The sequence below is a fragment of the Bos mutus genome, unplaced genomic scaffold (assembly GCF_027580195.1).
Source record: "Bos mutus isolate GX-2022 unplaced genomic scaffold, NWIPB_WYAK_1.1 CTG531, whole genome shotgun sequence".
NCBI classification, from domain to species: domain Eukaryota; kingdom Metazoa; phylum Chordata; class Mammalia; order Artiodactyla; family Bovidae; genus Bos; species Bos mutus.
Genome location: NW_027220012.1, coordinates 49360 through 56994, shown reverse-complemented (window position 1 = coordinate 56994; position 7635 = coordinate 49360). Strand labels below are relative to the sequence as shown.

The 7635-nt window shown below is 42.2% G+C and overlaps 1 pseudogene; it reads left to right on the top strand.

The window, feature by feature from the left end:
- Positions 1 to 1667: 1667 nt before the first annotated feature.
- Positions 1668 to 2584, top strand: LOC138987057 (zinc finger protein 280A-like; annotated as a pseudogene).
- The last annotated feature ends 5051 nt before the right edge of the window (positions 2585 to 7635 follow it).

The following is a 7635-nucleotide window of genomic DNA, read 5'->3' as shown; positions in this document are numbered from 1 at the left end:
AGTAAGAGATTGGCAACTTCCTAATAATAACAGGAAAGTGAAAGTGAAGTCGCTCAGTCATGTCCAACTCTTTGTGACCCCATGGACTGCAGCTTACTATGCTCCTCTGTGATGGGATTTCCCAGGCAAGAATTCTGGAGTGGGTTGCCATTTCCTTCTCCAGGGATTGAACCCAGGTCTCCCGAATTGTAGCAGACACTTTACCATCTGAGCCACCAGGGAAGGTGTAATAATAACATAGAACAATTATAACAATATATTTTTATAACAGTTTTGTGAATGTAGTCTCTATGTAAAATATATTACTGTACTAATTTAGTGATTTTTTTTTTTCACCCTAACTACGCACTATGCTCTGTGGCCATACCTTTTGCAGTTTGCAGTTTGACAGCAAAACTAACCCAGATTTCTTTTCTCTGCTTCACATTCACCACAGATATTAGCAACCTCAGCATACATTTTTTTTCTTTTTATATCAAATTGAGAACTTTGATCTTTTCACTTAAAGGTAGCACTTAAAGGATTCTCTCTGGCATATCTAAATGACCAGCATCACTCCACTTATGGTTTGGGGCCATTATTGAGTAAAATAAGGGTGACTTGGTCACAAGCCCTGTGACATCTCAACAGTCATTGTGGTAACTGAGTGACAAATGGGTGAGATGTGCAGGACTAAGTTCGATTCACATTCTGGGCAGGAGGAAGCAGGATGGTGTGAGATTCCAATCACACTCCTCAGAATGACATGCAATTTAAAACTTATGAGTTATGTATTTCTGGAGTTTTCCATTTAATATTTTCAGTGAACAACTGAGGGTTAACTGAAACCACAGAGAGTGACACCTGAGATCAGAGGGGATGACCTTGTCCTGTGGTTGCCTTTAGGTGGAAAAAACACTGGAAGGGGCCACTTGAAGCCAAAAGTGATTGTAAAATGGCCCATCTCTTCCTGTGTGAGGAAGCACAAGCACACCACAACCCGAGAAAAAGACCACAGGGTCCAAACCCAGAGATGAGGACAATGATGATGCTGAGGTCATCTTTGTTGGAGTGCAGCACGTCAATGAGGATGCTGAAACCTCTTTGTCAGAGTGATTTCAAGTTCAAAGCCAATCATTTCTAACATTTTGAACAGAGTGACCAGGGATGCATCTTCAAGAAGAAAGAAGGGCCACGTGAGTCCAGATCCCTCCTGCACATTGCAACCTGCAAATCTCAGGACCCCAGCATCAGAACCAGTGGCTGTATCACCAGCTTCTCAGTCTGAATGGGGAGGAAAAGACAGTCCTATTATTTTCGAGCCTTCATCTAAACCTGATTATAAAATGAGCTCTCTGGAAGCTGTGCTTCACAATTCAGAATTGCTCTCTCCATGGCCTCATTGTCTATCTGGAGCTGGTCTCTTATTAGGAGGCAAGGATGAAAGTCCTCTTAATTCAAAGCAATGTCCCACTTCAGATGTAAAATGTAACAGTGGGAATCCCAAAAGACCCAAACTCAGCAATGGAATCCCAGGGGGACCTGCCTCCACCATGGCCCCTGTAGGTATCTCTCCTACAAAGGACACGATTATGACCTTGGAAGATCTCCCAACCTCACTGAGCCATGTTCACAGTGGGGCATCATTTTCATGGACTCACGCAAATGACCAGGCATGCTTCAGTCTTATGGATCCAGACAGAACATGTAGTTTGGAGGGGCTGGAGAAAATGGACTTTTTGACTCTTGCAAGTCAGAGCAAGACTGTTGATCCCATGAAAGGAAATCTGATCATGTTACTTGATGACTTTTACTATGGACAGCATACAAGAGATGGGCAGTCAGAACAGAAGACTCACACAGCCTTTAAATGCCTCAGTTGCTTGAGAGTTCTAAAAAATGTCAAGTTTATGACCCACGTGAGGGAAACCATCTGGACCTGGAGAGGCAGAAGGGTGACAGCTGGGAAATCCACACTACCTGCCAGCACTGCCACCACCAGTTTCCCACCCTGTTCCAGCTGCAGTGTCACATTGAAAGTGTCCATGCTTCCCGGGAGCCCTCCACGGTCTGTAATATCTGTGAATTGTCCTTCAAAACAGATCAGGTTCTCTTACAGCACATGAAGGACAGTCACAAACCTGGCAAAATGCCCTATGTGTGCCGTGTTTGCAATTACAGATTGTCAGCCTTGGCCAATGTAGAGGCATGTTTTAGAATGTGGCATGGAAACATGAACAATTTGCTTTGTCTGTTTTGCCTCAAAATTTTCAAACTGGTGACATCCTTCGTAAATCACGCTTGGAGGCACTGAAACAAGAGGGTCTTTCCATGTTCCAAGTGCTGGCTACAGTGTTTGAAAATGAAGGAAAAGACAGAGCACCAAACAAAGAATCATCAGTCATTCAAAAAGCCAGAGCAATTGTGAGGGTTGCCTCCTGAAACAGAGGTCATGATCCAAACTTCAGTTCAGCTGGGACTGAGAGAGACAGCATCCATCATTGTGAGGAACACTGACTCCCAAGTGTCACCCAGAAAAACTACAAAGAAGATTGACTACAAACACAAAATATTCCAGACGTGTTGCAGCAAGGGATCTGGCTAAAAAATTATGTTCTACCCACCTCCAGAAATTCAAAAAAGCCCTATTGAGGTTCAGCCAGCTGTACATAAAGACCCTGCCTGGCTTTTGTTGTTCAGTTTCTCAGTCGTGTCTGACTCCCTGTGACCCTATGAACTTCAGTATGCCAGGCTTCCCTGTCCATCACCATTTCCCGAAGCTTGCTCAAACTCATTCCATTGGGTTGCTGATGCCATCCAACCATCGTGTCCTCTGTCACGCCTTCTGCTCCTGCCTTCAATAGTTCCCAGTATCAGGTTTTTTTTTTTTTTTTTTTTTTCCAATGAGTTGACTCTTCCCATCAGGAGGCCAAAGTATTGGACTTTCAGCATCAGTTCTTCCACTGAATATTCAGGGTTGATTTCCCTTAGGATTGACTGGTTGGATCTCCTTGCAGTCCAAGGGACTCTCAAGAGTCTTCTCCAGCACCACAGTTCAAAAAGATCAATTCTTTGGCACTCAAATGTCTTTATGGTTCAGCTCTTCCATCTGTATCTAATTACTGGGAAAACCATAGCTTTGACTTTATGGACATTTGTTGACAAAGTAAATGCCTCTGTCTTTTAGTACACTGTCTAGGTTTGTCACAGCTTTTCTTCCAAAGAGTGAGCATCTTTTAATTTCATGGCCTCTGTAACCATCCACAGTTATTTTGGAACAAAGAAAATAAAGTCTGCCTTTACTGTACCTGAGATTGTACTTGCTTCATCTCTCTACCACCAAGTAGCTTTGAAATCTCCATGTTCCTTCCTGGCCACTCTCTTCTACCAAAGTAACCACTTCTCTGACCTCTAGCACCAGGGATTCATTTTTCTTTGTTTCAAATTTTAAATAAATGGAATCACACAATAGAGTTTCTGTTCCCCTGGTCTTGGTTTTCTTTTAAATTAGTGAGATGCATTCTTATTGTATGTAGCTGTGGAACATTCTTTTTTATTTCTGGGTAGAATTCCCTTGGATGAATGGGCATAGTCTTATATGTCCATTTTACTGTGCCTGAAATTTGAGGCTCTTATTTTGCCTTTTTGAATAAGCTGCCTATGAACCTGTGTGTGTCTTTCATAGTAATTTCTCTAGGATAGCTATATCTGTATGTCTAGACATGAGCTTTTCTGATAATGCATGTGGTAGTGGTTTAGTTTCTAAGTGGTATTGAACTCTTGCAACCCCATAGACTCTAGCCCCCCAGGCTCCACTGTCCATAGGACTTCCCAGGCAAGAATAACACAATGGGTTGGCATTTCTTTCTCCAGAGGATTATCCTGACCCAGGGTTCAAACCTGTGTCTCCTGCATTGCAGGCAGATTTGTTACTGACTGACCCATTCTAATATGCAGGTACAGTCAAGTGCTTTTTCAAACTGATTGAAGCAATGTGTATTTCCACTAACAGTATTGGCATTTCCATTTCTACCAAACACTTGAACTGTCAGTCTGTTTCATCATATAACTGAGCAGGACCCTGCAGGGCTTTCCTAGGGACAGACCACCCCCCCCACCCCCACCAATGTACCCTATCTCTTATTTGTAGAAAAACTTTAGGTCCTAGACCTTCCATGAGTTTCAAAGAACAAATTTAATTAGAAGTGAAAAACTGCAGAAACAAGAAAAAAATCAAGCAAGACAAACAATAATTTGTTGTTGGGCAGTCATGTTCACTCTTTGCGACCCCATGGACTGCATCACACCAGGCTTCTCTGTCCTTCACCATCTCCTGGAGCTTGCTCAAGCTCAAGTCCATTGAGTCTGTGATGCTATCCAACCATCTCATTCTCTGTCATCCCCTTCTCCTCCTACCTTCAATGTTCTCCAGCATTAGGGTGTATTCTAATGAGTCGGCTCTTCCCATAAGGTGGCCAAAGTATTGGAGCTTCACTTTCACCATCAGTCCTTCCAGTGAATATTCAGTGTTGATTTCCTGTAGGACTGACTGGCTTGATCTCTCTGCAGTCCAAGGGACTCTCAAGAGTCTTCTCCAACATCACAGTTCAAAAGTGTCCAGTCTTTGGTGCTCAGCCTTCTTTATGGTCCAACTCTCACATCCATACATGACTAGTGGAAGAACCATAGCCTTGACTCCACTGACCTTTGTTGGCAAAGTAATGTCTCTGCTTTTTAATATGCCATCTAGGTTTGTCACAGCTTTTCTTCCAAGGAGCAAGCATCTTTTAATTTCGTGGCTGCAGTCACCATCTGCAGTGATTTTGGAGCTCAAGAAAATAAAGTCTGTCACTGATTCTTTGTTTCCTCATCTATTTGCCATGAAGTGATGAGACCTTTGACTGTGTGGACCACAACAAACTCTGGAAAATTCTTAAAGAGATGGGAATACCAGACCATCTGACATGCCTCTTGAGAAATCTGTATGCAGGTCAAGAAGCAACAGTTAGAACTGGACATGGAACAAGAGACTGGTTCTGAATAGGGAAAGGAGTACGTCAAGATTGTATACTGTCACCCTACTTATTTAACTTATATGCAGAGTACATCATTAAAAATGCTGGGCTGGATGAAGCACAATCTGGAATCAAGATTTCTGGGAGAAATAGTGACAACCTCAGATATGCAGATGCTGCCACCCTAATGACAGAAAATGAAGAGCCTCTTGATGATGGGGAAAGAGGAGAGTGAAAAGGCTGGCTTAAAACTCAACATTCAAAAAATGAACATTGTGACATCTGGTCCCATCACTTCATGGCAAACAAATGGAGAAAAAGTGAAAATAACAGCAGATCTTATTTTCTTGAACTCCAAAATCACTGTGGATGGTGAATGTAACCACAAAATTAAAAGTAGCTAGCTCCTTGGAAGAAAAGCTATGACAAACATAGACAGCATTTAAAAAAAATGCAAAGGCATCACTCTGCTGACCAAAGTTGTTATAGTCAAAGCTACAGTGGCTCAGACAGTAAGGAATTCACTTGTAATGTGGGAGACCTGGGTTTGACCATGGGAAGGACATCCCTGTAGTCCAGTAGTAAGACTCAGTGCTCCCCAATTAGGGAGTCCAAGTTCATTCCCAGTCCGGGCATTAGATCCCACATACTGCAACTAAAAATACTGCATGTGACAATTAAAAATCCTGCCTCCCACATGCTACAGTGAAGATTGAAGAGCCCTTGTGCTGGAACTAAAACCAAGCACAGCCAAGTAAATGAATAAATATTTGAAAGAAAGAAAGAAAAAGATATGAGAATTCCCTGGTGGTTCAGTGGTTAGGACTTGATGCTTTCACTGCCAATGGCCAGGGTTCAACACCCTGGTTATGGAACTAAGATCCCACAGGTTCCACAGCATGGCCAAACAAAACCTAGAAAGATAAATGAGGAGGAAATAACTCCCAAAGTTTGAAAATGAAGCAATATAACTGCACCCAGGCTGAGGATAGATTAAGGATTGCCAGGAACCCAAAGTGCAAAAGTGGCACCTCTGTAATTCACTGCTGCTGCTAAGTCACTTCAGTCGTGTCTGACTCTGTGCAACCCCATAGGTCGCACAGCCCACCAGGCTCCCCCATCCCTGGGAACACTGGAGTGGGTTGCCATTTCCTTCTCCAATGCATGAAAGAGAAAAGTGAAAGTGAAGTCACTCAGTCATGTCAGATTCTTAGGGATCCCATGGACTGCAGCCTACCAGGCTCCTCTGTCCATGGGGTTTTCCAGGCAAGAGTACTGGAGTGGGGTGCCATTACCTTCTCCATCTGTAACTCACAAGCTTCTTTAATGTTGTGGTTTAGGCTCCTCCTACTCCTGCTTCTGAACCTGAATAACTTACTGCTCCTGAGAGAAATTGTTATGGGAAAAATAAAATATTTAAGCTGAATGATATTGAAAACAGAAAATTTTTGAGACGGAGATAAAGCAGTTTCATGTGTTAATGTGTATTACATTTGAAAGGAAGAAAGGTTGGCAAAACAATGATCTAAGTCAGTGCTTCCCAGAAGTTTCTGCAGCAATAGAAACATCTTAAATAATTGTTACATGTATGCCCTAATAAGGACGACCAGCTCTTCACATATATAAATGCGTATGTTTCTCTTCTGTGACGTTACCTGTTTATATCCTCTATCTGAATTTTCAGATGGAGTGTTCATCTGGTAGGATTTTTTTTTTTTTTTGGCTTTGCTGTGAGGATTAAGGGATCTTAGATCTTCAACCAGGGATCAAATCTCTGCCCCCTGCAGTGGAAGCACAAAGCCCTAACAACCAGATCACTAGGGAATTCTCAATGAAAATGTTTTCTATGTCCTTGTCTAATATGCCACTTTGGAGATGTTAAAATGTAGCTAGTGTGACTGAGGTATTAAATCTTTGTGTGTGTTCAGTAGCTTCAGTCCTGTCTAACTCTTTGTGACCTCATCAGTGTAGCCTGCCAGGCTGCTCTGTCCATGGGATTATCCAGGCAATAATATGGGACGGGGTCACCATTTCCCTTTCCAGGGGATCTTCCCGACCCAGGGATTGAACCTGGGTGTCTTTTACATCTCCTGCATTGGGAGGCAAGTTCTTTACCACTAGCACCACCTGGGAAACCTCTTAAATCTTTACTTTAATTTAATTTAATTAATTTAAAATTAAAAGATATGGCTAGAAGAACCAGATCTTCCTTATAAATGAGTTTCAATTAATTTGTATACTCAGTAATTTGTGTTTCTCTTAGATATTTTCCTCAAGATGAGAGTCCATGCCCCTCCCTAAGTGTAGGCTGGGTTTAGTGACTTGTTTCTAAAGAACAGAATATGTCAGAGGGAAGGAGATAACTTTATAGCAGAGGAACTAGTGGTAAGTCATATTGATAGTATGAATCCTTGATGGGAAGTGATAAGAAAGATATTTTGCCTTGGAGGTATAGTTCTAAAAATATATAAACCCCAGTGCAACCAGGAGAAACATATCAAACCCATATTGAGAGTCATTGTGCAAAATGCCTGTCCCTGAAGGACTCCTGAAAATTGTCAAAAGTCATGTAAAGCAAGGAAAGTTTAGGAAACTGCTATAGACCAGAGTAAGCTAAGGGAGGTATCTGTAGCTTTTTGCT